We start from the raw sequence: 27,426 nt of genomic DNA, 5'->3' as shown, positions 1-27,426 counted from the left end.
TTAGTGATCCTGAGACTATGTCCTTTGAAAAGCCAATGGATTGAGATCCCAGTGTCATTTGACAAACACTTCAGGAACACAGAGGTCAGGTCTTCGACTGTGCTGTTGGTGAATTGGATGGAAGGTGTAGTCACTGGTTCTGTGAATAAACAGTAGAGGGGACCAGCTGAGAGTCCTTCACACTCAGAGATCTCAGCCAGCTCACAGAGCCCATAGAATGAAGGGACCCCCTGCGAGATCCCATGTTGAGGACATGTTCTGTAAGGAAAGAGCTGAATCTTACTCCTACAAAGATCACCCACAGTGACCCTAACTCAGGGTATTTGTGTAGATTCCACACTGGGAGCCTCTTCATCCCACATGTCCAGATATCTCACTGTTGGAGGAATGTATTTCTAAATGATATTTGTGGAATTCTTGCTCACATTTTTGTGAGTGTGAATAGTCATGTCCTACCTTTATGAAATAGCCTTTTAATTTTTATTAAAAAAATTTTTCATAGGGTTAAGAAGGCCTAGCTAATCTTCAGCGTGTTAAAGGCTGGACCTCAGGACTGGGAGAATTCTCTAACTGAAGAATTTCTGTTTGTAGAAAACATAAATTTCCTGCCCTATGGATATGGATTAAATACTGCAGTGTAGAAGTGAATAATCTCAGTGCTGACCACAGCCTACCAATCTAATGCTCAGTACTGACAGTTTTGAGACGGGGTCTCACTGTACAATCCTAGCTCACTTGGAACTTGCTCTGTAGACCAGGATGGACTCAATCTCACACTGTCTACCTACCTCTACATCCTCAGTGTTGGCATCATAGGTGAGTACCACCACACTCAGCTGACATTACTTTTTTGAACCTTGAGAAGGGTCAGCAAAAGAACATCTTCAACTGTCAGTGACAGGCACCTTCTCCACCCAATCTTCCAATCCCAAGAAGTCAGAGTTGAGACAGCCACCCCACCCATGAGACAGGAGCAGACGTGAGAGAAGAGGTCTAATTTACATCTGTAGGAATATTCTCCTCCAATTTGGAGAATAAGAATGTGAGCACAGTTGAAAGCCCTGGGTGTTCCTTGTAGGTCATGAAGGTCATAAAATGAAAATGGAGGAGACAGGAAATCTTATGTTAGGCACAGAAAGAAGTCTTGACATTGAGGCTCTCCTAACCATGGCTTTTCAAGGCTCAGAGAACCTGCACTTCACATTGCAAGCTTCACCCTTATAGGCCAGAAATCAGAGAACTAGGAAGCCATTAGACATAGGGATGGAGCAGAAGGCATGGGGGAAGAATGAGGTTTTCTTGTTCTCATAGATATAGGCAGGAAAGTAAATCCTTCGGTGACATTCCAGAAAGCTAAAGACTTCACTCCAAACCTGGTGCTGATATTTCAGAGATCCATTTACTAAGGACTATAATGTTCTTGACTGTGGTCTTACTGAGGACAGTGACAGTTAGAGACAAGGTAGGTATAAGATCCACTATCCTTAGTATTTATGTTGGGAATACAGAGCTCTTGGGAGGATGACTGGAGCTCTCCATTGACAAACCAAGTGAACTGTGGAGGTGTGTTAGCATCTCTGTGTCCTTCAATGGAAATGAATATTTGAGGGAGATATGATCTGGACATCTGGACCATCTGCAGCAAACAGAATAAAGTCAAACATGCTGTCAACAGAGGGAAGGGGAAATCCTAGTCTGTAGAAGGACATAATATCTCTTTGAGCTGTGCTTTAACCTTAGTTGATCAGGTCCTACCCAGAGGTGAAGTGCAGATTAGCAGAAGAGTTCTCATGCAGCATGCACAACCCTAATCTATGTCAAGCACAATACACAAACATCCCCACTGCACACTCTTGTGTGCACTGAGACTGAGTCTGACATATCCCATGTCTCCATCTTCCTGAGCTTCTCTAGGCAGGAGAAGGTCCTGCAGCCCTTTCAAGCTCAATGCTGAGCCTGTCCACACATGCTTGGGCTGGTACAGGAAGCCCTGGCAGCCTTGATATCTGTATGAAAATTCCTTGTCTTGAACTCAAGGGGCTTGGGACCGAGTGTAGTAGATCTAGCCCTCTGTATTTAAGCAGTTGTGGCCAGGATGAAATAGATAATACTTACAGGTAATGTCCAGAGAGAATGGGTTACTTGGGGAGGGAACCACTGTGCTCCAGATTCACATTCATAGAGTCCTGTGTCAGTCCTCACAACAGTGAGTAAAGTGAGAGTCCTGTTGTCCTCAGACAGCTTCAGCCTGTCCACTTCTGAGAGTCTTTGGTCATTTATCCTCCACAGGTAGGTTATATTCTGAGTTTTATGTCCACATATTAATGCTACTGAGTCCTCACCCTCCATGGGATTGGAATTGTTGATTGTGATGCTGTGCTTGGGTAGCATTACTCTGTTGACCACAGAGAGATGATTGCCATGTGTGGTACTTCTGATTCTTGCAAAGGCCTCTTACAACCAGAGACAACCTCTTATCTTCCAGCTGACCAAGATCCTTACATAATCAAGCAGGAAGCAAATTACACGCAGATAAAGTGGCTGAGTGCTCAGAAATATTGGGGACTCCAGTGTTGAGTATGGGAATACCTGGAGTTTCTCATGAGTGAGCTGAGTTGCAGTGTTTGGCGATGGTCAGATTCAAGACTTGGAATCATAGACCTCATTTTATCTCCTGATCCTCACTCACACATTGCCTATCTTGAGACACAGGGTTCAGGTCCCTCCAGCTACACTGACTTCCCCTTCTGTGTGTAAACCAGAGTCCTCTCAGCCTCTGCTTTTCAGGGCTGTCCTTCAGATAGTTATGATTAGTCTTCCCATTGAGCCTCTCTGAGAAACCTGACAGCCTGTCAGAGATCTCACACAGCTCAGCATCTGCCTGAGTTTAGGTCAGGCTGGGTCACAGGTGTCCTATTATAGGACACAAGGTAAATGGTCATTGATAGTCCCATAATTTAAACTTACATGTTTACAATGACCTGACCTTCCACCAAGCAGTGTCTACTAGTATTTTTCTGCAGGAAATAATTCCTGAACACTGGATGGAATGTGGCTCAGGTGTTAAGAGCACTGTCAGCCCCTCTAGAGGTCCTTAGTTCAATTCCCTTCAACCACATGGTGGCTTACAACAATCTATAATGAAATATGGTGTCCCGTTCTGGATTCAGACTGCACACTGTATAATAAACCAAGAAAGAAAGAAAGAAAGAAAGACAAAGAAAGAAAGAAAGAAGAAAGAAAGAAAGAAAGAAAGAAAGCATACATTCATTCATTCATACATACATACATACATACATACATACATACATACATACTTACAAAAATTCATAAGGCTAAACTGGCTGTGGGAAAGATACTCCAAGCAGTTGTTGGTAGCAATATGTAAATATCACATTGGAAAGAGGTGCAGGTTAGACATAACCCATAGATAATTGTAGTCAATAGCAGTGTATATTTCACAGTGGTCAAGGAAAATTTCTAATGTCTCACCATAACAAATGGAGATAATGCCGGTGGGTGAGGGGTGCCGCGTGCCTTTAATACCAGCACATGAGAGTGAGAGGCATGTGGATCTATGTGAGTTTGAAGCTACCCTAGTCTACAAATCAAGTGCCAGAAAGGCACAAAGCTACACAGAAAAACTCTGTTGGAAAAACCAAAAAAAAACCAAAAACAAAACAAAACAAAAACAAAACAAAACAAAACAAAAAAAACTGGAGATAAATGGGGTAGTGGATGTTAAATTGTTGACTTAAACATTCTGTCTTGTACATAGACATCAAAGATCACACTCTACTTGGACATTCTGTGTACATTTGAGATGCCAGTTAATGTACTATTAACAAGTAATAGGCCAAGGATCAAGGAAGTGGAAAGACCACTTTCAAGCATTAAAAAATGTTATATATCGTACATATGAACGTGGGCCAAAATATATAAAGAACTCTCACAGTTCAACAATGGAAACTATAAAACAACAAGCAGCTCAATCCAAAAAGAAGGAAAAGACCTGACATTCCTTTTAAAGAAAGAGACATGCTGATTAGTTTTTGTCTATTTGACAGACAAAATAGACATGGAAAGATAAAGACTCAGTTTTCGGTATCACCTCCATCACAGTGGCTAGCAAAGCATTTTCTTAATTTCAGTTTTGTGGAGGAGGACCAAGTGCTATCCTCCTGCAGATAGCCCCTTTCTTATGGGCTCTATAAGAAATGCATCTGAGCAAGTCTGGAAGCTTTCCACCTGGCTCTTGCCTGCACTTACCTCAATGACAGATGCTTATCAAGACACTTAAGTTAAATAAACCCCTAACTACCTAACTACTGGTTTGGGTTGTGGCATTTTATCACAGTAACTGGAAAGCTAACTAGAACAAAACATAAAGAATTGCTGTGGGAGCCCGGTGGTGGTGGCATATGCCTTTAATCCCAGCACTCAGGAGGCAGAGGCATATGGATGTCTGTGAGTTCCATGCTGGAATGTCTACAATGTGAGTTCCAAGACAACCAAGGTTACACAGAGCAACCATGTCTCAAAAAACCAAGAAAAGGAAAAAAACAAAAAGAAATGATTATGGCCCAGGCATGGTGGTGCACACCTTTGATCCCAGTCCTCTGGGAATTCCAGGCTGTCCAGCCAGGAGTATCTAGTGAGACCATGTCTCACAATCAAAAAACAAAAACATGCTTATCACCAGTAGTCATTGTAAAAATGCACATGATTGGCCGACCTAAATTGTACATTCTTAAGGATAAGTCATATGTAAATTATGAGCTATTAAAGATAGTTATTAGGATACAAGGTAAAGCTTTATCATCCTATAAATGATCAAATTCACTGTATAAATGTATGTTCAGAAACAGGCTAAATATACTGAATATTAGCATAATAAATTGTTCACTTCACCCATGACATTTTAAAAATCTTTAAGTTTTCCACTTTAAACTATACCATACCTTTTAATAAAGGCTGTAATTTGCTTCGCTGTGGTCCTATTGACCCCAGGGAAAAAGTTATAGATGAGGCAGGAATAGGATCCACAATTACTAGTATTGATGTTGGGGATAAAGATCTCTTGGGAGGAGGACTGGATCTCTCCATTGACAAACCAAGAGTACTGTGAAGGTGGGTGAGGATCTGTATGGCACACATTTTTATTTAGTAGTGATGTTACAGAGGTTTCACTTTGATAACAGTTGTGTGGCCCTGACACAATGGACTAATTCCTACAAACCTGGATTCTTTAGAGATGGAAGCATGAAAGAAACAAAATCTAATAGCTGTATAACCAATAAGATTGAATCAACAAGAACTTGTCAATTTTGACAAACTTTGATAATAAAAGCACTGAAACTGGATGGAAGACCTGTTTAGTGTATCAAAGGCACACATGGAATCCCACAACCAACATCATATTCAGTGGGGAGACTTACAGCTTTCTCTCTAAGATCAGGAAGAACACAGGATACTGCTGTGACCACTTGTGTTCAAGAGACTCTTAAGAGTACTACACAGAGCCATTAGGCTAGACAATGAAATGAAGGTGCCCAATTATGAGATTCTAAAGATATCTGTAGATGACAGGAACTTGTTCATAGAAAATCCTTAATATTCTACAGAAAGTTCTCAGAACTATATGAGAAAAACTAATAAATTGGTTGGCTAATGAATTGACCATGCCCAAGTGAGCTGTATTTCTGCATACTACTATTGACCATGATCAATTTGATTTTCATTTTTACTGGCACTAGTGGAGCTTAAACCTAGAGCCTCCTGCATGCCCAGAAAGTGCTCAGCCCCTGAGCAATAGTCCCAGCCTTAATAGTGAACAACTGGAAAGGAAATGAAGAAAGTATTTATTTATGAAAGAACCAAAAACAATAAAATACTTAGAATTATCTGTGCCAAGGTGATAAAAGACTTGCACTCAACAAACTCACAAATAAGAGATGATGAAAGAGGACAAGAAATGACAGCCATTGGGGTTGATGGGTTGGAAGACTTCATCTCATTATTAGTGTTGTTCTGCAGTACTGGGATTGAACCCAAGGCTTTGTGCATGGTGTGCAGTGCACTACCACTGAGCTATACTCTAAGCTCTGCCTTCTAATTTTTATTTGGAAACAGGATGTCACTAAATTAATCAGGCTGGTCTTGAATTGGCTGTGGTAGGCTCTTTTAGAACATGCTACTCCTGCTTCAGATTCTGAGTGGCTGGATTACATGTGTAAGTCAGCTTGCCTGGAAAACATTATTTTAATAGATGATAAAATCCCTCAATGTAGTCTAACAGTTCCATGCACATCAGATCAAAACCCGAGTGGCATTTTGCACAGAAATAGAAACGTCCATTCTAGCTGTCCTGAAACTCACTATATAGATCAAGCTGGCCTCACACTCCCAGAGATCCACCTGTCTGTGCTCCCAAGAGCTGGGGTTAGAGGGAAGCACCACCATACCTGTCCTTAAAAGAATCTCTTAAAAAAACAAGAATAAAATTACAGGACATCTTACATGATTTCATTTTTAGTATAAAGCTGCAACAACCAAAATAGTCTACTACTGACGTACAGATCAGTAACAAAGAATTGGAATTCCAAGATCTGCTCATGCACACTGACCTTGATTAAAATAAAGATTAGTTAATATGATAAATATGTGTGTTTATGGGACAGTTTTGCATATATATTATAATGTGTGTCAGAAATGCACAGTTGGCACATCCAGCATTTCATCTGTCACTATTAATGTTTGTAAAAAACATTCATTTCTGCTGGCTATTTTGAATTAATTGGTGTGAAACAGAGTTGTCCTATTGAGTTACAGAGCTTGGAAGGCATTCTTGCTGTCCATCTGACCCTCTGTGACCAGATGAGTTTTGATCAGGCTGCTCACACTGTTCAATGATGGATGTATAATAGTTAAACAGGGGATGTTGGGAAGATGTGATATCCAGGTAAAAGAATGAAGTGAAGACTTCACCTAACACCATTCACAAATCAACTCTACATGGATCAAAGACCTAAAGTGGATCAGAGCTGAAAGTCAGGAGACAGAATGAAAGCAGCTTGAAGTTGGATTTTGAATGATGTCTTTGTTATGATGCCAGATGCATCATATGGTCCTTTTGGCTGCTTATATGTCTCTGGACCACACCCATGTTTTGTATCTGAGGAGGACAGCAGAAGGTGTTGAATTCCTTGGAAGTTCAGTTACAGACAGTAATAAACTGCCCTGGGGGTGCTGGGAATTAAACCCATGTCCTTTGAATTAGATGCTAGGCTCTTAACTATTGAGCTATCCCTCCACGTATTTGGTATATGGGACTAAAGAGACAGCTCAATAGTTAAGAATAAAACACACACACACACACAATCACACACACACACACACACACACACATACTACTACTACTACTACTACTACTACTACTACTACTACTACTATTACTACTACTGCACACCACAAAACAGTTATCGGAAAAATGAGTCTTGTGCAAGGAGCATGAGGATAAGAAACGCAGTATATGGGCCACCAAGATGGCTCAGTTGGGACGAGAGTGCCTGGCATATTCCTTTGCAGTACCTACCCACACTGGCACATGGATATAAATGCACAAACAATGTGGGCCAGTGAAATGGCTTACCAGATAAAGGGCTTGCTCACCTATCTGAGTTCAATTCTCTGTCCCCAGTTAACTGGCCCCACAAATTATCCTATGACCTCCACACACTTGGCGGGGACAACCATACAAAATGAATAAATAGGCAAACGTAGTAAGAAACTCAATACAGGTCTGTTTTATCTATGGATTTTATATAAAAGGATGGCAACCTTGAAAACAATCTACTTGGAAAAGTATGTCTGCAAAGAAAAATGAATTGTTTCCTCATATCATAGTCCTGTACTCAACACAATAAGACTAGTTTATATGCAGTAACTCCTATTAGGTTTTGGAAACAATCTAAAGAAAATTTGATTGTGTGGTGTAGGGTATAGAGTAACATGAATATTTTTACTAGACCTGAAGGTGTTCTGACTGTGTGACTCAGATCCTTAACACTTAATGACTTTGCAGTTCTATTTGCTATATTGACATCTATTGTTGTTATTAATGACCAGGTCTCACAGTGTAATCTGCGCTGGCCTTGTACTTCTCTGCCTCCTGCTTCATGCTCTCTCTCTTTTGAGACAAGGTCTCACTATGTATCTCTGGCTAACCTGAAACAGGCTACAAAGATAGGGGGGTGTTGGGAACTTATAGAGATCCAATTGTCTCTGCCTCTGGTGTATTGGGGTAAAGGCCTGCAGCACTGTGCACACCTTGCTTGGTGTGTTATTGTGAGAATAACATGCATCTTTCACCAAGTTGTCTGTATTTGTATCTCAAGCCATGTTTTTATCCTTGTGACTTTGGCCCATTCTGAACTCTGTTGATAAAGAAACTGCCCCCACCCCCAATGACATGGAGTAACAATGGAGGAGAGGTCACTCACCTATTATGTCCACATGGATGGGGTCACTCCTCTTGGAACTGACTTGATTGGATACTTCACACTGATAATCTCCAGAATCCTCCCTCCTGGCAGGGACTATTTCCAGGGTGCTGTTGTTCTGAGACAGCCTCATACTATTCGTGATCCTGAGACTCTGTCCTTTGAAGAGCCAATGGATTGAGATCCCAGTGTCATTTGACAAACACTTCAGGAACACAGAAGTCAGGTCTTCGACTGTGCTGTTGGTGAATTGGATGGAAGGTGTAGTCACTGGTTCTGTGAATAAACAGTAGGGGGGACCAGCTGAGAGTCCTTCACACTCAGAGATCTCAGCCAGCTCACAGGGCCTATACAAAGAAGGGGCCCTCTGCAAGATCACATGTTCAGGATATGTCCTGTAAGGAAAGAGCTGAATCTTACTCCTACAAAGTTCACCCACAGTGACCCTGACTCAGGGTATTTGTGTAGATTCCATACTGGGAGCCTCTTCAGCCCACATGTCCAGAAATGTCACTGTTGGAAGAATGTATCTCTAAATGATATTTGTGGAATTCTTGCTCACATTTTTGTGAGTGTCAAAAGTCAGATCCCACCTTTATGAAATAGCCTTTTAATTTTTATTTAAAAAAATGTCATAGGGTTAAGAAGGCCTAGCTAATATTAAGTGTGTTAAAGGCTGGGCTTCAGGGCTGGGAGAATTCTCTAACTGAAGAATTCCTGTTTGTAGAAAACTTGAATTTTCCTGCTGTGGATATGTATTAAATACTACAGAGTAGAAGTGAATACTCACAGTGCTGACCACAGCCTTCCAATCTAATGCTCAGTACTGACAGTTTTGAGACGGGGTCTCACTGTACAATCCTAGCTCACTTGGAACTTGCTCTGAGGATGGACTCAATCTCACACTGTCTACCTACCTCTATATCCTCAGTGTTGGCATCATTGGTGAGTACCAACACACTCAGCTGAGATTACTTTTTTGAAACTTGAGAAGTGTAAGCAAAAGAACATCTTCAACAGTCAGTGACAGGCACCTTCTCCACCCAATCTTCCCATCCCATGAAGTCAGAGTTGAGGCAGCCACCCCACCCATGAGACAGGAGCAGACGTGAGAGAAGAGGTCTAGTTTACATCTGTGAAGAATATTCTTCTCCAATTTGGAGAATAAGAATGTGAGCACAGTTGAAAGCCCTGGGTGTTCCTTGTAGGTCATGAAGGTCATAAAATGAAAATGGAGGAGACAGGAAATCTTATGTTAGGCACAGAAAGAAATCTTGACCTTGAGGCTCTCCTAACCATGGCTTTTCAAGGCTCAGAGAAACTGCTCCTCACATTGCAAGCTTCACCCTTATAGGCCAGAAATCAGAGAACTAGGAGGCCATTAGACATAGGGATGGAGCAGAAGGCTTGGGGGAAGAATGAGGTTTTCTTGTTCTCATAGATATAGGCAGGAAAGTAAATGCTTTGATATTTCAGAAAGCTAAAGACTTCACTCCAAACCTGGTGCTGATATTTCAGAGATCCATTTACTAAGGACTATAATGTTCTTGACTGTGGTCTTACTGAGGACAGTGACAGTTAGAGACATGGTAGGTATAAGATCCACTATCCTTAGTATTTATGTTGGGAATACAGAGCTCTTGGGAGGATGACTGGAGCTCTCCATTGACAAACCAAGTGAACTGTGGAGGTGTGTTAGCATCTCTGTGTCCTTCAATGGAAATGAATATTTGAGGGAGATATGATCTGGACATCTGGACCATCTGCAGCAAATAGAATAAAGTCAAACATGCTGTCAACAGAGGGAAGGGAAATCCTGGTCTGTAGAAGGACATAGTATCTCTTTGAGCTGTGCTTTAACCTTAGTTGATCAGGTCCTACCCAGAGGTGAAGTGCAGATTAGCAGAAGAGTTCTCATGCAGCATGCACAACCCTAATCTATGTCAAGCACAATACACAAACATCCCCCACTGCACACTCTTGTGTGCACTGAGACTGAGTCTGACATATCCCATGTCTCCATCTTCCTGAGCTTCTCTAGGCAGGAGAAGGTCCTGCAGCCCTTTCAAGCTCAATGCTGAGCCTGTCCACACATGCTTGGGCTGGTACAGGAAGCCCTGGCAGCCTTGATATCTGTATGAAAATTCCTTGTCTTGAACTCAAGGGGCTTGGGACCGAGTGTAGTAGATCTAGCCCTCTGTATTTAAGCAGTTGTGGCCAGGATGAAACAGATAATACTTACAGGTAATGTCCAGAGAGAATGGGTTACTTGGGGAGGGAACCACTGTGCTCCAGATTCACATTCATAGAGTCCTGTGTCAGTCCTCACAACAGTGAGTAAAGTGAGAGTCCTGTTGTCCTCAGACAGCTTCAGCCTGTCCACTTCTGAGAGTCTTTGGTCATTTATCCTCCACAGGTAGGTTATATTCTGAGTTTTATGTCCACATATTAATGCTACTGAGTCCTCACCCTCCATGGGATTGGAATTGTTGATTGTGATGCTGTGCTTGGGTAGCATTACTCTGTTGACCACAGAGAGATGATTGCCATGTGTGGTACTTCTGATTCTTGCAAAGGCCTCTTACAACCAGAGACAACCTCTTATCTTCCAGCTGACCAAGATCCTTACATAATCAAGCAGGAAGCAAATTACACGCAGATAAAGTGGCTGAGTGCTCAGAAATATTGGGGACTCCTGTGTTGAGTATGGGAATACCTGGAGTTTCTCATGAGTGAGCTGAGTTGCAGTGTTTGGCGATGGTCAGATTCAAGACTTGGAATCATAGACCTCATTTTATCTCCTGATCCTCACTCACCATTGCCTATCTTGAGACACAGGGTTCAGGTCCCTCCAGCTACACTGACTTCCCCTTCTGTGTGTAAACCAGAGTCCTCTCAGCCTCTGCTTTTCAGGGCTGTCCTTCAGATAGTTATGATTAGTCTTCCCATTGAGCCTCTCTGAGAAACCTGACAGCCTGTCAGAGATCTCACACAGCTCAGCATCTGCCTGAGTTTAGGTCAGGCTGGGTCACAGGTGTCCTATTATAGGACACAAGGTAAATGGTCATTGATAGTCCCATAATTTAAACTTACATGTTTACAATGACCTGACCTTCCACCAAGCAGTGTCTACTAGTATTTTTCTGCAGGAAATAATTCCTGAACACTGGATGGAATGTGGCTCAGGTGTTAAGAGCACTGTCAGCCCCTGTAGAGGTCCTTAGTTCAATTCCCTTCAACCACATGGTGGCTTACAACAATCTATAATGAAATATGGTGTCCCGTTCTGGATTCAGGCTGCACACTGTATAATAAACCAAGAAAGAAAGAAAGAAAGAAAGAGACAAAGAAAGAAAGAAAGAAAGACAGAAAGAAAGAAAGAAAGAAAGAAAGCATACATTCATTCATTCATACATACATACATACATACATACATACATACATACATACATACAAAAATTCATAAGGCTAAACTGGCTGTGGGAAAGATACTCCAAGCAGTTGTTGGTAGCAATATGTAAATATCACATTGGAAAGAGGTGCAGGTTAGACATAACCCATAGATAATTGTAGTCAATAGCAGTGTATATTTCACAGTGGTCAAGGAAAATTTCTAATGTCTCACCATAACAAATGGAGATAATGCCAGTGGGTGAGGGGTGCCGCGTGCCTTTAATACCAGCACATGAGAGTGAGAGGCATGTGGATCTATGTGAGTTTGAAGCTACCCTAGTCTACAAATCAAGTGCCAGAAAGGCACAAAGCTACACAGAAAAACTCTGTTGGAAAAACCAAAAAAAAACCAAAAACAAAACAAAACAAAACAAAACAAAACAAAAAAAAAAAAACTGGAGATAAATGGGGTAGTGGATGTTAAATTGTTGACTTAAACATTCTGTCTTGTACATAGACATCAAAGATCACACTCTACTTGGACATTCTGTGTACATTTGAGATGCCAGTTAATGTACTATTAACAAGTAATAGGCCAAGGATCAAGGAAGTGGAAAGACCACTTTCAAGCATTAAAAAATGTTATATATCGTACATATGAACGTGGGCCAAAATATATAAAGAACTCTCACAGTTCAACAATGGAAACAGTAAAACAACAAACAGCTCGATCCAAAGAGAAGGAAAAGACCTGACATTCCTTTTAAAGAAAGAGACATGCTGATTAGTTTTTGTCTATTTGACAGACAAAAATAGACATGGAAAGATAAAGACTCAGTTTTCGGTATCACCTCCATCACTATGGCTAGCAAAGCATTTTCTGAATTTCAGTTTTATGGAGGAGGACCCAGTGCTATCCTCCTGCAGATAGCCCCTTTCTTATGGGCTTCTATAAGAAATGCATCTGAGCAAGTCTGGAAGCTTTCCACCTGGCTCTTGCCTGCACTTACCTCAATGACAGATGCTTATCAAGACACTTAAGTTAAATAAACCCCTAACTACCTAACTACTGGTTTGGGTTGTGGCATTTTATCACAGTAACTGGAAAGCTAACTAGAACAAAACATAAAGAATTGCTGTGGGAGCCCGGTGGTGGTGGCATATGCCTTTAATCCCAGCACTCAGGAGGCAGAGGCATATGGATGTCTGTGAGTTCCATGCTGGAATGTCTACAATGTGAGTTCCAAGACAACCAAGGTTACACAGAGCAACCATGTCTCAAAAAACCAAGAAAAGGAAAAAAACAAAAAGAAATGATTATGGCCCAGGCATGGTGGTGCACCACCTTTGATCCCAGTCCTCTGGGAATTCCAGGCAGTCCAGCCAGGAGTATCTAGTGAGACCATGTCTCACAATCAAAAAACAAAAACATGCTTATCACCAGTAGTCATTGTAAAAATGCACATGATTGGCCGACCTAAATTGTACATTCTTAAGGATAAGTCATATGTAAATTATGAGCTATTAAAGATAGTTATTAGGATACAAGGTAAAGCTTTATCATCCTATAAATGATCAAATTCACTGTATAAATGTATGTTCAGAAACAGGCTAAATATACTGAATATTAGCATAATAAATTGTTCACTTCACCCATGACATTTTAAAAATGTTTAAGTTTCCCACTTTCAACTATACCATGCCTTTTAATAAAGGCTGTAATTTGCTTCACTGTGGTCCTATTGACCCCAGGAAAAACATTATAGATGAGGCAGGAATAGGATCCACAATTACTAGTATTGATGTTGGGGATAAAGATCTCTTGGGAGGAGGACTGGATCTCTCCATTGACAAACCAAGAGTACTGTGAAGGTGGGTGAGGATCTGTGTGGCACACATTTTTATTTAGTAGTGATGTTACAGAGGTTTCACTTTGATAACAGTTGTGTGGCCCTGACACAATGGACTAATTCCTACAAACCTGGATTCTTTAGAGATGGAAGCATGAAAGAAACAAAATCTAATAGCTGTATAACCAATAAGATTGAATCAACAAGAACTTGTCAATTTTGACAAACTTTGATAATAAAAGCACTGAAACTGGATGGAAGACCTGTTTAGTGTATCAAAGGCATACATGGAATCCCACAACCAACATCATATTCAGTGGGGAGACTTACAGCTTTCTCTCTAAGATCAGGAAGAACACAGGATACTGCTGTGACCACTTGTGTTCAAGAGACTCTTAAGAGTGCTACACAGAGCCATTAGGCTAGACAATGAAATGAAGGTGCCCAATTATGAGATTCTAAAGATATCTGTAGATGACAGGAACTTGTTCATAGAAAATCCTTAATATTCTACAGAAAGTTCTCAGAACTATATGAGAAAAACTAATAAATTGGTTGGCTAATGAATTGACCATGCCCAAGTGAGCTGTATTTCTGCATACTACTATTGACCATGATCAATTTGATTTTCATTTTTACTGGCACTAGTGGAGCTTAAACCTAGAGCCTCCTGCATGCCCAGAAAGTGCTCAGCCCCTGAGCAATAGTCCCAGCCTTAATAGTGAACAACTGGAAAGGAAATGAAGAAAGTATTTATTTATGAAAGAACCAAAAACAATAAAATACTTAGAATTATCTGTGCCAAGGTGATAAAAGACTTGCACTCAACAAACTCACAAATAAGAGATGATGACAGAGGACAAGAAATGACAGCCATTTGGGGTTGATGGGTTGGAAGACTTCATCTCATTATTAGTGTTGTTCTGCAGTACTGGGATTGAACCCAGGGCTTTGTGCATGGTGTGCAATGCACTACCACTGAGCTATACTCTAAGCTCTGCCTTCTAATTTTTATTTGGAAACAGGATGTCACTAAATTAATCAGGCTGGTCTTGAATTGGCTGTGGTAGGCTCTTTTAGAACATGCTACTCCTGCTTCAGATTCTGAGTGGCTGGATTACATGTGTAAGTCAGCTTGCCTGAAAAACATTATTTTAATAGATGATAAAATCCCTCAATGTAGTCTAACAGTTCCATGCACATCAGATCAAAACCCGAGTGGCATTTTGCACAGAAATAGAAACGTCCATTCTAGCTGTCCTGAAACTCACTATATAGATCAAGCTGGCCTCACACTCCCAGAGATCCACCTGTCTGTGCTCCCAAGAGCTGGGGTTAGAGGGAAGCACCACCATACCTGTCCTTAAAAGAATCTCTTAAAAAAACAAGAATAAAATTACATGACATCTTACATGATTTCATTTTTAGTATAAAGCTGCAACAACCAAAATAGTCTACTACTGACGTACAGATCAGTAACAAAGAATTGGAATTCCAAGATCTGCTCATGCACACTGACCTTGATTAAAATAAAGATTAGTTAATATGATAAATATGTGTGTTTATGGGACAGTTTTGCATATATATTATAATGTGTGTCAGAAATGCACAGTTGGCACATCCAGCATTTCATCTGTCACTATTAATGTTTGTAAAAAACATTCATTTCTGCTGGCTATTTTGAATTAATTGGTGTGAAACAGAGTTGTCCTATTGAGTTACAGAGCTTGGAAGGCATTCTTGCTGTCCATCTGACCCTCTGTGACCAGATGAGTTTTGATCAGGCTGCTTACACTGTTCAATGATGGATGTATAATAGTTAAACAGGGGATGTTGGGAAGATGTGATATCCAGGTAAAAGAATGAAGTGAAGACTTCACCTAACACCATTTACAAATCAACTCTACATGGATCAAAGACCTAAAGTGGATCAGAGCTGAAAGTCAGGAGACAGAATGAAAGCAGCTTGAAGTTGGATTTTGAATGATGTCTTTGTTATGATGCCAGATGCATCATATGGTCCTTTTGGCTGCTTATATGTCTCTGGACCACACCCATGTTTTGTATCTGAGGAGGACAGCAGAAGGGGTTGAATTCCTTGGAAGTTCAGTTACAGACAGTAATAAACTGCCCTGGGGGTGCTGGGAATTGAACCCATGTCCTTTGAATTAGATGCTAGGCTCTTAACTATTGAGCTATCTCTCCATGTATTTGGTATATGGGACTAAAGAGATAGCTCAATAGTGAAGAATCAAACACACACACACACACAATCACATACACACACACACACACACACACATACTACTACTACTACTACTACTACTACTACTACTACTACTATTACTACTACTGCACACCACAAAACAGTTATCGGAGAAATGAGTCTTGTGCAAGGAGCATGAGGATAAGAAACGCAGTATATGGGCCACCAAGATGGCTCAGTTGGGACGAGAGTGCCTGGCATATTCCTTTGCAGTACCTACCCACACTGGCACATGGATATAAATGCACAAACAATGTGGGCCAGTGAAATGGCTTACCAGATAAAGGGCTTGCTCACCTATCTGAGTTCAATTCTCTGTCCCCAGTTAACTGGCCCCACAAATTATCCTATGACCTCCACACACTTGGCGGGGACAACCATACAAAATGAATAAATAGGCAAACGTAGTAAGAAACTCAATACAGGTCTGTTTTATCTATGGATTTTATATAAAAGGATGGCAACCTTGAAAACAATCTACTTGGAAAAGTATGTCTGCAAAGAAAAATGAATTGTTTCCTCATATCATAGTCCTGTACTCAACACAATAAGACTAGTTTATATGCAGTAACTCCTATTAGGTTTTGGAAACAATCTAAAGAAAATTTGATTGTGTGGTGTAGGGTATAGAGTAACATGAATATTTTTACTAGACCTGAAGGTGTTCTGACTGTGTGACTCAGATCCTTAACACTTAATGACTTTGCAGTTCTATTTGCTATATTGACATCTATTGTTGTTATTAATGACCAGGTCTCACAGTGTAATCTGCGCTGGCCTTGTACTTCTCTGCCTCCTGCTTCATGCTCTCTCTCTTTTGAGACAAGGTCTCACTATGTATCTCTGGCTAACCTGAAACAGGCTACAAAGATAGGGGGGTGTTGGGAACTTATAGAGATCCAATTGTCTCTGCCTCTGGTGTATTGGGGTAAAGGCCTGCAGCACTGTGCACACCTTGCTTGGCGTGTTATTGTGAGAATAACATGCATCTTTCACCAAGTTGTCTGTATTTGTATCTCAAGCCATGTTTTTATCCTTGTGACTTTGACCCATTCTGAACTCTGTTGATAAAGAAACTGCCCCCACCCCCAATGACATGGAGTAACAATGGAGGAGAGGTCACTCACCTATTATGTCCACATGGATGGGGTCACTCCTCTTGGAACTGACTTGATTGGATACTTCACACTGATAATCTCCAGAATCCTCCCTCCTGGCAGGGACTATTTCCAGGGTGCTGTTGTTCTGAGACAGCCTCATACTATTCGTGAACCTGAGACTCTGTCCTTTGAAGAGCCAATGGATTGAGATCCCAGTGTCATTTGACAAACACTTCAGGAACACAGAGGTCAGGTCTTCGACTGTGCTGTTGGTGAATTGGATGGAAGGTGTAGTCACTGGTTCTGTGAATAAACAGTAGGGGGGACCAGCTGAGAGTCCTTCACACTCAGAGATCTCAGCCAGCTCACAGGGCCTATACAAAGAAGGGGCCCTCTGCAAGATCACATGTTCAGGATATGTCCTGTAAGGAAAGAGCTGAATCTTACTCCTACAAAGTTCACCCACAGTGACCCTGACTCAGGGTATTTGTGTAGATTCCATACTGGGAGCCTCTTCAGCCCACATGTCCAGAAATGTCACTGTTGGAAGAATGTATCTCTAAATGATATTTGTGGAATTCTTGCTCACATTTTTTTGAGTGTCAAAAGTCAGATCCCACCTTTATGAAATAGCCTTTTAATTTTTATTTAAAAAAATGTCATAGGGTTAAGAAGGCCTAGCTAATATTAAGTGTGTTAAAGGCTGGGCTTCAGGGCTGGGAGAATTCTCTAACTGAAGAATTCCTGTTTGTAGAAAACTTGAATTTTCCTGCTGTGGATATGTATTAAATACTACAGAGTAGAAGTGAATACTCACAGTGCTGACCACAGCCTTCCAATCTAATGCTCAGTACTGACAGTTTTGAGACGGGGTCTCACTGTACAATCCTAGCTCACTTGGAACTTGCTCTGTAGACCAGGATGGACTCAATCTCACACTGTCTACCTACCTCTATATCCTCAGTGTTGGCATCATTGGTGAGTACCAACACACTCAGCTGAGATTACTTTTTTGAACCTTGAGAAGGGTCAGCAAAAGAACATCTTCAACAGTCAGTGACAGGCACCTTCTCCACCCAATCTTCCCATCCCATGAAGTCAGAGTTGAGGCAGCCACCCCACCCATGAGACAGGAGCAGACGTGAGAGAAGAGGTCTAGTTTACATCTGTGAAGAATATTCTTCTCCAATTTGGAGAATAAGAATGTGAGCACAGTTGAAAGCCCTGGGTGTTCCTTGTAGGTCATGAAGGTCATAAAATGAAAATGGAGGAGACAGGAAATCTTATGTTAGGCACAGAAAGAAATCTTGACCTTGAGGCTCTCCTAACCATGGCTTTTCAAGGCTCAGAGAAACTGCTCCTCACATTGCAAGCTTCACCCTTATAGGCCAGAAATCAGAGAACTAGGAGGCCATTAGACATAGGGATGGAGCAGAAGGCTTGGGGGAAGAATGAGGTTTTCTTGTTCTCATAGATATAGGCAGGAAAGTAAATGCTTCTGTGATATTTCAGAAAGCTAAAGACTTCACTCCAAACCTGGTGCTGATATTTCAGAGATCCATTTACTAAGGACTATAATGTTCTTGACTGTGGTCTTACTGAGGACAGTGACAGTTAGAGACATGGTAGGTATAAGATCCACTATCCTTAGTATTTATGTTGGGAATACAGAGCTCTTGGGAGGATGACTGGAGCTCTCCATTGACAAACCAAGTGAACTGTGGAGGTGTGTTAGCATCTCTGTGTCCTTCAATGGAAATGAATATTTGAGGGAGATATGATCTGGACATCTGGACCATCTGCAGCAAATAGAATAAAGTCAAACATGCTGTCAACAGAGGGAAGGGGAAATCCTGGTCTGTAGAAGGACATAGTATCTCTTTGAGCTGTGCTTTAACCTTAGTTGATCAGGTCCTACCCAGAGGTGAAGTGCAGATTAGCAGAAGAGTTCTCATGCAGCATGCACAACCCTAATCTATGTCAAGCACAATACACAAACATCCCCACTGCACACTCTTGTGTGCACTGAGACTGAGTCTGACATATCCCATGTCTCCATCTTCCTGAGCTTCTCTAGGCAGGAGAAGGTCCTGCAGCCCTTTCAAGCTCAATGCTGAGCCTGTCCACACATGCTTGGGCTGGTACAGGAAGCCCTGGCAGCCTTGATATCTGTATGAAAATTCCTTGTCTTGAACTCAAGGGGCTTGGGACCGAGTGTAGTAGATCTAGCCCTCTGTATTTAAGCAGTTGTGGCCAGGATGAAACAGATAATACTTACAGGTAATGTCCAGAGAGAATGGGTGACTTGGGGAGGGAACCACTGTGCTCCAGATTCACATTCATAGAGTCCTGTGTCAGTCCTCACAACAGTGAGTAAAGTGAGAGTCCTGTTGTCCTCAGACAGCTTCAGCCTGTCCTCTTCTGAGATTCTTTGGTCATTTATCCTCCACAGGTAGGTTATATTCTGAGTTTTATGTCCACATATTAATGCTACTGAGTCCTCACCCTCCATGGGACTGGAATTGTTGATTGTGATGCTGTGCTTGGGTAGCATTACTCTGTTGACCACAGAGAGATGATTGCCATGTGTGGTACTTCTGATTCTTGCAAAGGCCTCTTACAACCAGAGACAACCTCTTATCTTCCAGCTGACCAAGATCCTTACATAATCAAGCAGGAAGCAAATTACACGCAGATAAAGTGGCTGAGTGCTCAGAAATATTGGGGACTCCTGTGTTGAGTATGGGATTACCTGGAGTTTCTCATGAGTGAACTGAGTTGCAGAGTTTGGCAATGGTCAGATTCAAGACTTGGAATCATAGACCTCATTTTATCTCCTGATCCTCACTTACCCATTGCCTACCTTGAGACACAGGGTTCAGGTCCCTCCAGCTACACTGACTTCCCCTGCTGTGTGTAAACCAGAGTCCTCTCAGCCTCTGCTTTTCAGGGCTGTCCTTCAGATAGTTATGATTAGTCTTCCCATTGAGCCTCTCTGAGAAACCTGACAGCCTGTCAGAGATCTCACACAGCTCAGCATCTGCCTGAGTTTAGGTCAGGCTGGGCCACAGATGTCCTATTATAGGACACAAGGTAAATGATCATTGCTAGTCCCATAATTTAAACTTACATGTTTACAATGACCTGACCTTCCACCAAGCAGTGTCTACTAGTATTTTTCTGCAGGAAATAATCCCTGAACACTGGAAGGAGTGTGGCTCAGGTGTTAAGAGCACTGTCAGCCCCTCTAGAGGTCCTTAGTTCAATTCCCTTCAACCACATGGTGGCTTACAACCATCTATAATGAAATATGGTGTCCCATTCTGGATTCAGACTGCATACTGTATAATAAACCAAGAAAGAAAGAAAGAAAGAAAGAAAGAAAGAAAGAAAGAAAGAAAGAAAGAAAGAAAGAAAGAAAGAAAACATACATTCATTCATACATACATACATACATACATACATACATACATACATACAAAAATTCATAAGGCTAAACTGGCTGTGGGAAATATACTCCAAGCAGTTGTTGGTAGCAATATGTAAATATCACATTGGAAAGAGGTGCAGGTTAGACATAACCCATAGATAATTGTAGTCAATAGCAGTGTATATTTCACAGTGGTCAAGGAAAATTTCCAATGTCTCACCATAACAAATGGAGATAATGCCGGTGGGTGAGGGGTGCCGCATGCCTTTAATACCAGCACATGAGAGTGAGAGGCATGTGGATCTATGTGAGTTTGAGGCTACCCTAGTCTACAAATCAAGTGCCAGAAAGGCACAAAGCTACACAGAAAAACTCTGTTTTGAAAAACAAAACAAACAAAAAAACAAACAAACAAAAAACCAAAAAAAAAAAAACCAAACAAACAAAAAAAACTGGAGATAAATGGGGTAGTGGATGTTAAATTGTTGACTTAAACATTCTGTCTTGTACACAGACATCAAAGGTCACACTCTACTTGTATATTCTGTGTACATTTGAGATGCCAGTTAAAGTACTATTAACAAGTAATAGGCCAAGGATCAAGAAAGTGGAAAGACCACTTTCAAGCATTAAAAAATGTTATATATTGTACACATGAACGTGGGCCAAAATATATATAGAACTCTCACAGTTCAACAATGGAAACAATAAAACAACAAACAGCTCAATCCAAAGAGAAGGAAAAGACCTGACATTCCTTTTAAAGAAAGAGACATGCTGATTAGTTTTTGTCTATTTGACAGACAAAATAGACATGGAAAGATAAAGACTCAGTTTTCGGTATCACCTCCATCACTATGGCTAGCAAAGCATTTTCTTAATTTCAGTTTTATGGAGGAGGACCCAGTGCTATCCTCTTGCAGATAGCCCCTTTCTTATGGGCTCTATAAGAAATGCATCTGAGCAAGTCTGGAAGCTTTCCACCTTGCTCTTGCCTGCACTTTCCTCAATGACAGACGCTGATCAAGACACTTAAGTTAAATAAACCCCTAACTACCTAACTACTGGTTTGGGTTGTGGCATTTTATCACAGTAACTGGAAAGCTAACTAGAACAAAACATAAAGAATTGCTGTGGGAGCCCGGTGGTGGTGGCATATGCCTTTAATCCCAGCACTCTGGAGGCAGAGGCATATGGATGTCTGTGAGTTCCATGCTGGAATGTCTACAATGTGAGTTCCAAGACAACCAGGGCTACACAGAGAAACCCTGTCTCAAAAAAGCAAAAATGGAAAAAAACCAAAAAGAAATGATTATGGCCCAGGCATGGTGGTGCACACCTTTGATCCCAGTCCTCTGGGAATTCCAGGCTGTCCAGCAAGGAGTACCTAGTGAGACTATATCTCACAATCAAACAACAAAAACATGCTTATCACCAGTAGTCATTGTAAAAATGCACATGATTGGCCGACCTAAATTGTACATTCTTAAGGATAAGTCATATGTAAATTATGAGCTATTAAAGATAGTTATTAGGATACAAGTTAAAGCTTTATCATCCTATAAATGATCAAATTCACTGTATAAATGTATGTTCAGAAACAGGCTAAATATACTGAATATTAGCATAATAAATTGTTCACTTCACCCATGACATTTTAAAAATGTTTAAGTTTCCCACTTTCAACTATACCATGCCTTTTAATAAAGGCTGTAATTTGCTTCACTGTGGTCCTATTGACACCAGGAAAAACATTATAGATGAGGCAGGAATAGGATCCACAATTACTAGTATTGATGTTGGGGATAAAGAGCTCTTGGGAGGAGGACTGGATCTCTCCATTGACAAACCAAGAGTACTGTGAAGGTGGGTGAGGATCTGTGTGGCACACATTTTTATTTAGTAGTGATGTTACAGAGGTTTCACTTTGATAACAGTTGTGTGGCCCTGACACAATGGACTAATTCCTACAAACCTGGATTCTTTAGAGATGGAAGCATGAAAGAAACAAAATCTAATAGCTGTATAACCAATAAGATTGAATCAACAAGAACTTGACAATTTTGACAAACTTTGATAATAAAAGCACTGAAACTGGATAGAAGACCAGCTTAGTGTAACAAAGGCACACATGGAATCCCACAACCAACATCATATTCAGTGGGGAGACTTACAGCTTTCTCTCTAAGATCAGGAAGAACACAGGATACTGCTGTGACCACTTGTGTTCAAGAGACTCTTAAGAGTACTACACAGAGCCATTAGGCTAGACAATGAAATGAAGGTGCCCAATTATGAGATTCTAAAGATATCTGTAGATGACAGGAACTTGTTCATAGAAAATTCTTAACATTCTACAGAAAGTTCTCAGAACTAAATGAGAAAAACTAATAAACTGGTTGGCTAATGAAATGAACATGCCCAAGTGAGCTGTATTTCTGTATACTACTATTGACCATGAAAAATTTGATTTTCATTTTTCCTGGCATTAGTGGAGCTTAAACCAAGAGCCTCCTGCATTCCCAGAAAGTGCTCAGCCCCTGAGCAATAGTCCCAGCCTTAATAGTGAACAACTGGAAAGGAAATGAAGAAAGTATTTATTTATGAAAGAACCAAAAACAATAAAATACTTAGAATCATCTGTGCCAAGGAGATAAAAGACTTGCACTCAACAAACTCACAAATAAGAGATGATGAAAGAGGACAAGAAATGACAGCCATTGGGGTTGATGGGTTGGAAGACTTAATCTCATTATTAGTGTTGTTCTGCAGTACTGGGATTGAACCCATGGCTTTGTGCATGGTGAGCAATGCACTACCACTGAGCTATACTCTAAGCTCTGCCTTCTAATTTTTATTTGGAAACAGGATGTCACTAAATTAATCAGGCAGGTCTTGGATTGGCTGTGGTAAGCTCTTTGAGAACATGCTACTCCTGCCTCAGATTCTTGAGTGGCTGGATTACATGCGTAAGTCAGCGTACCTGAAAAACATTTTTTAATAGATGATAATAACCCTGAATGTAGTCTAACAGTTCCATGCACATCAGATCAAAACCCGAGTGGCATTTTGCACAGAAATAGAAACGTCCATTCTAGCTGTCCTGAAACTCACTATATAGATCAAGCTGGCCTCACACTCCCAGAGATCCACCTGTCTGTGCTCCCAAGAGCTGGGGTTAGAGGGAAGCACCACCATACCTGTCCTTAAAAGAATCTCTTAAAAAAACAAGAATAAAATTACAGGACATCTTACATGATTTCATTTTTAGTATAAAGCTGCAACAACCCAAATAGTTTATTACTGACGTACAGATCAGTAACAAAGAATTGGAATTCCAAGATCTGCTCATGCACACTGACCTTGATTAAAATAAAGATTAGTTAATATGATAAATATGTGTGTTTATGGGACAGTTTTGCATATATATTATAATGTGTGTCAGAAATGCACAGTTGGCACATCCAGCATTTCATCTGTCACTATTAATGTTTGTAAAAAACATTCATTTCTGCTGGCTATTTTGAATTAATTGGTGTGAAACAGAGTTGTCCTATTGAGTTACAGAGCTTGGAAGGCATTCTTGCTGTCCATCTGACCCTCTGTGACCAGATGAGTTTTGATCAGGCTGCTTACACTGTTCAATGATGGATGTATAATAGTTAAACAGGGGATGTTGGGAAGATGTGATATCCAGGTAAAAGAATGAAGTGAAGACTTCACCTAACACCATTTACAAATCAACTCTACATGGATCAAAGACCTAAAGTGGATCAGAGCTGAAAGTCAGGAGACAGAATGAAAGCAGCTTGAAGTTGGATTTTGAATGATGTCTTTGTTACAATGCCAGATGCATCATATGATATGGTCCTTTTGGCTGCTTATATGTCTCTGGACCACACCCATGTTTTGTATCTGAGGAGGACAGCAGAAGGGGTTGAATTCCTTGGAAGTTCAGTTACAGACAGTAATAAACTGCCCTGTGGGTCCTGGGAATTGAACCCATGTCCTTTGGAAAAGATGCTAGGCTCTTAACTATTGAGCTATCTCTCCATGTATTTGGTATATGGGACTAAAGAGATAGCTCAATAGTGAAGAATCAAACACACACACACACACTCACATACACACACTACTACTACTACTACTACTACTACTACTACTACTACTACTATTACTACTACTGCACACCACAAAACAGTTATCAGAAAAATGAGTCTTGTGCAAGGAGCATGAGGATAAGAAACACACAGTATATGGGCCACCAAAATGGCTCAGTTGGGACGAGAGTGCCTGGCATATTCCATCTCAGTACTTACCCCTCCTTCTCATGCTTAGTTAGAGTAACCCCAAGGTACTTTATATCATTTGTGGCTATTGTAAAGGGTGATGTATCTGTGATTTCCTTCTCAGCCTGTTTGTCTATTGTATATAGGAGGGCTACTGATTTTTTTGAGTTGATCTTGTATCCTGCTATGTTGCTGAAGGTTTTTATTACCTGTATCAGTTCCTTGGTTGAATTTTTGGGTTCACTCATGTATACTACCCTGTCATCTGCAAATAGGGAATGCTTGACGTCTTCCTTTCCAATTTGTATCTCCTTAATCTCTTTATGTTGTCTTATAGCTCTGGCTAGAACTTCAAGTACTATATTGAATAAGTATGGGGAGAGTGGACAGCCTTGCCTTGTTCCTGATTTTAGTGGTATTGCTTTGAGTTTCTCTCCATTTAATTTGATGTTGGCTGTTGGCTTGCTGTAGATTGCCTTTATTATGTTTAGGTATGTTCCCTGTATTCCTGATCGCTCCAAGACCTTTATCATGAAGGGGTGTTGGATTTTATCAAATGCCTTTTCTGCATCTAGTGAGATGATCATGTGGATTTTTTCTCTGAGTTTGTTTATATGGTGTATCACATTGACGAACTTTAATATGTTGAACCACAGTTGCATCCGTGGGATAAAGCCTACTTGATAATGGTGGATAATTGTTCTGATGTGTTCTTGGAGTCTGTTTGCCACTATTTTATTGAGTATTTTTGCGTCAATGTTCATGAGGGAGATTGGTCTGTAGTTCTCTTTCTTTTTTGAATCATTTTTTGGTTTATGAATCAGGGTAATTATAGCCTCATAGAAAGAGTTTGGTGATATTCCTTCTGCTTCTATTGTATGGAACAATTTCAAGAGTATTGGTATTAACTCATCTTTAAAGATCTGTTCGAATTCTGCAATGAAACCATCTGGTCCTGGGCTTTTTTTGGTTGGGAGACTTTTAATGAGTGATCGTATTTCCTTAGAGGTCATTGGACTATTTAAATTTTTTATCTGGTTGTGATTTAACTTAGGTATGGCATACCTATCCAGAAAAGTATTCATTTCTTTTAGATTTTCCAGTTTTGTAGAGTAGAGGTTTTTGAAGTATGACCTGATGATTCTCTGGATTTCCTCACTGTCTGTTGTTATGTCCCCCTTTTCATTTCTGATTTTGTTAATTTGGATATACTCTCTCTGTCTTTTGGTTACTTTGGATAAGGGCTTGTCTATCTTGTTGATCTTCTCAAAGAACCAACTCTTTGTTTCATTACTCCTTTGTATTGTTCTCTTTATTTCTATTTTATTGATTTCAGCTCTCTATTGGTTATTTCCTGTGGTCTGTTCCTCCTGGGAGACTTTGCTCCTTCCTGTTCAAGATCTTTCAGGTGTGCTGTCAAGTCACTAGTGTGAGATTTCTCCAACTTCTTTATGTGTGCATTTAGTGCTATGAATTTCACTCTTAGCACTGCTTTCATAGTGTCCCATAAGTTTGGGTATGTGTTGTATTCATTTTCATTGATCTCTAGGAAGTCTTTAATTTCTTTCTTTATTCTTCCTTAACCCATTGGTGATTTAGTTGAACATTATTCAGTTTCCATGAGATTGTACGTTTTCTGTAGGTTTTGTGGTTGTTGTTGTTGACTTCTAACTTTAAACCATGGTGATCCAATAGAACATAGGAGGTTATTCCAATTGTTTTGTATCTGTTGAGATTTGCTTTGTGACTGAGTATGTGGTTGATTTTAGAGAAGGTTTCATGGGGTGCTGAGAAGAAGATATATTCTTTTTTTTGTTTGGGTGAAATGTTCCGTAGATATCAATTAAGTCCACTTGCGTCATAACATCAGTTAAGTCCATTATTTCTCTGTTTAGTTTCAATTTGGCAAATCTGTCCTGAAGTGAAAGTGGGGTGTTGAAATCTCCCCCTATTAATGTGTGAGGTTTTATATGTGATTTAAGCTTTAGTAATGTTTCTTTTACATATGTGGGTGCCCTTGTGTTTCAGGCATAAATGTTCAGAATTGAAACTTCATCTTTGTGGATCTTTCCTGCGATGAGTATTTAATGTTCTTCATCATCTCTTTTGATTGATTTTAGTTTGAAGTCTATTTTGCTGGATATTAGGATGGCTACACCAGCTTGCTTCTTAAGACCATTTGATTGGAAAGTCTTTTCCCAGCCTTGTATTCTTAGGAGGTGTCTATCTTTGAATTTGAGGTGTGTTTCTTGTATGCAGCAGAAAGTTTGGTCCTGTTTTCATATCCATTCTGTTAGCCTGTTTCTTTTTATAGGTGAATTAAGTCCATTGATATTAATGACCAGTGATTGTTTATTCCTGTTATTTTTATTTTTTGGTGGTAATGTGTGTGTGCTTTTCTTCTTAGGGGTTTACTGCTGTGGTGTTATCTATTGCCTGTGTTTTCAAGGGTGTATCTGACTTCCTTAGGTTGGAATTTTCCTTCTAGTTCTTTCTGTAGGGCTGAGTTTGTGGATAAGTATTGTTGAAATCTGGTTTTGTCTTGGAAGGTATTGTTCACTCCACTTATGATGATTGAAAGTTTTGCTGGGTGTATT

At 40.4% G+C, this 27,426-nt stretch overlaps 2 pseudogenes; both read right to left on the bottom strand.

Moving 5' to 3' along the window:
* Positions 1-54: 54 nt before the first annotated feature.
* On the bottom strand, positions 55-11,019 carry LOC118589028 (annotated as a pseudogene).
* A 6,110-nt stretch (positions 11,020-17,129) lies between these two features.
* LOC118588973 lies at positions 17,130-19,664 on the bottom strand (annotated as a pseudogene).
* Between the last annotated feature and the right edge of the window lie 7,762 nt (positions 19,665-27,426).

This window comes from Onychomys torridus, chromosome 1, assembly GCF_903995425.1.
Source record: "Onychomys torridus chromosome 1, mOncTor1.1, whole genome shotgun sequence".
In the NCBI taxonomy this organism is placed as follows: domain Eukaryota; kingdom Metazoa; phylum Chordata; class Mammalia; order Rodentia; family Cricetidae; genus Onychomys; species Onychomys torridus.
The sequence above is the reverse complement of the archived record's forward strand: the minus strand, read 5'-3'. Positions and strand labels throughout refer to the sequence as shown.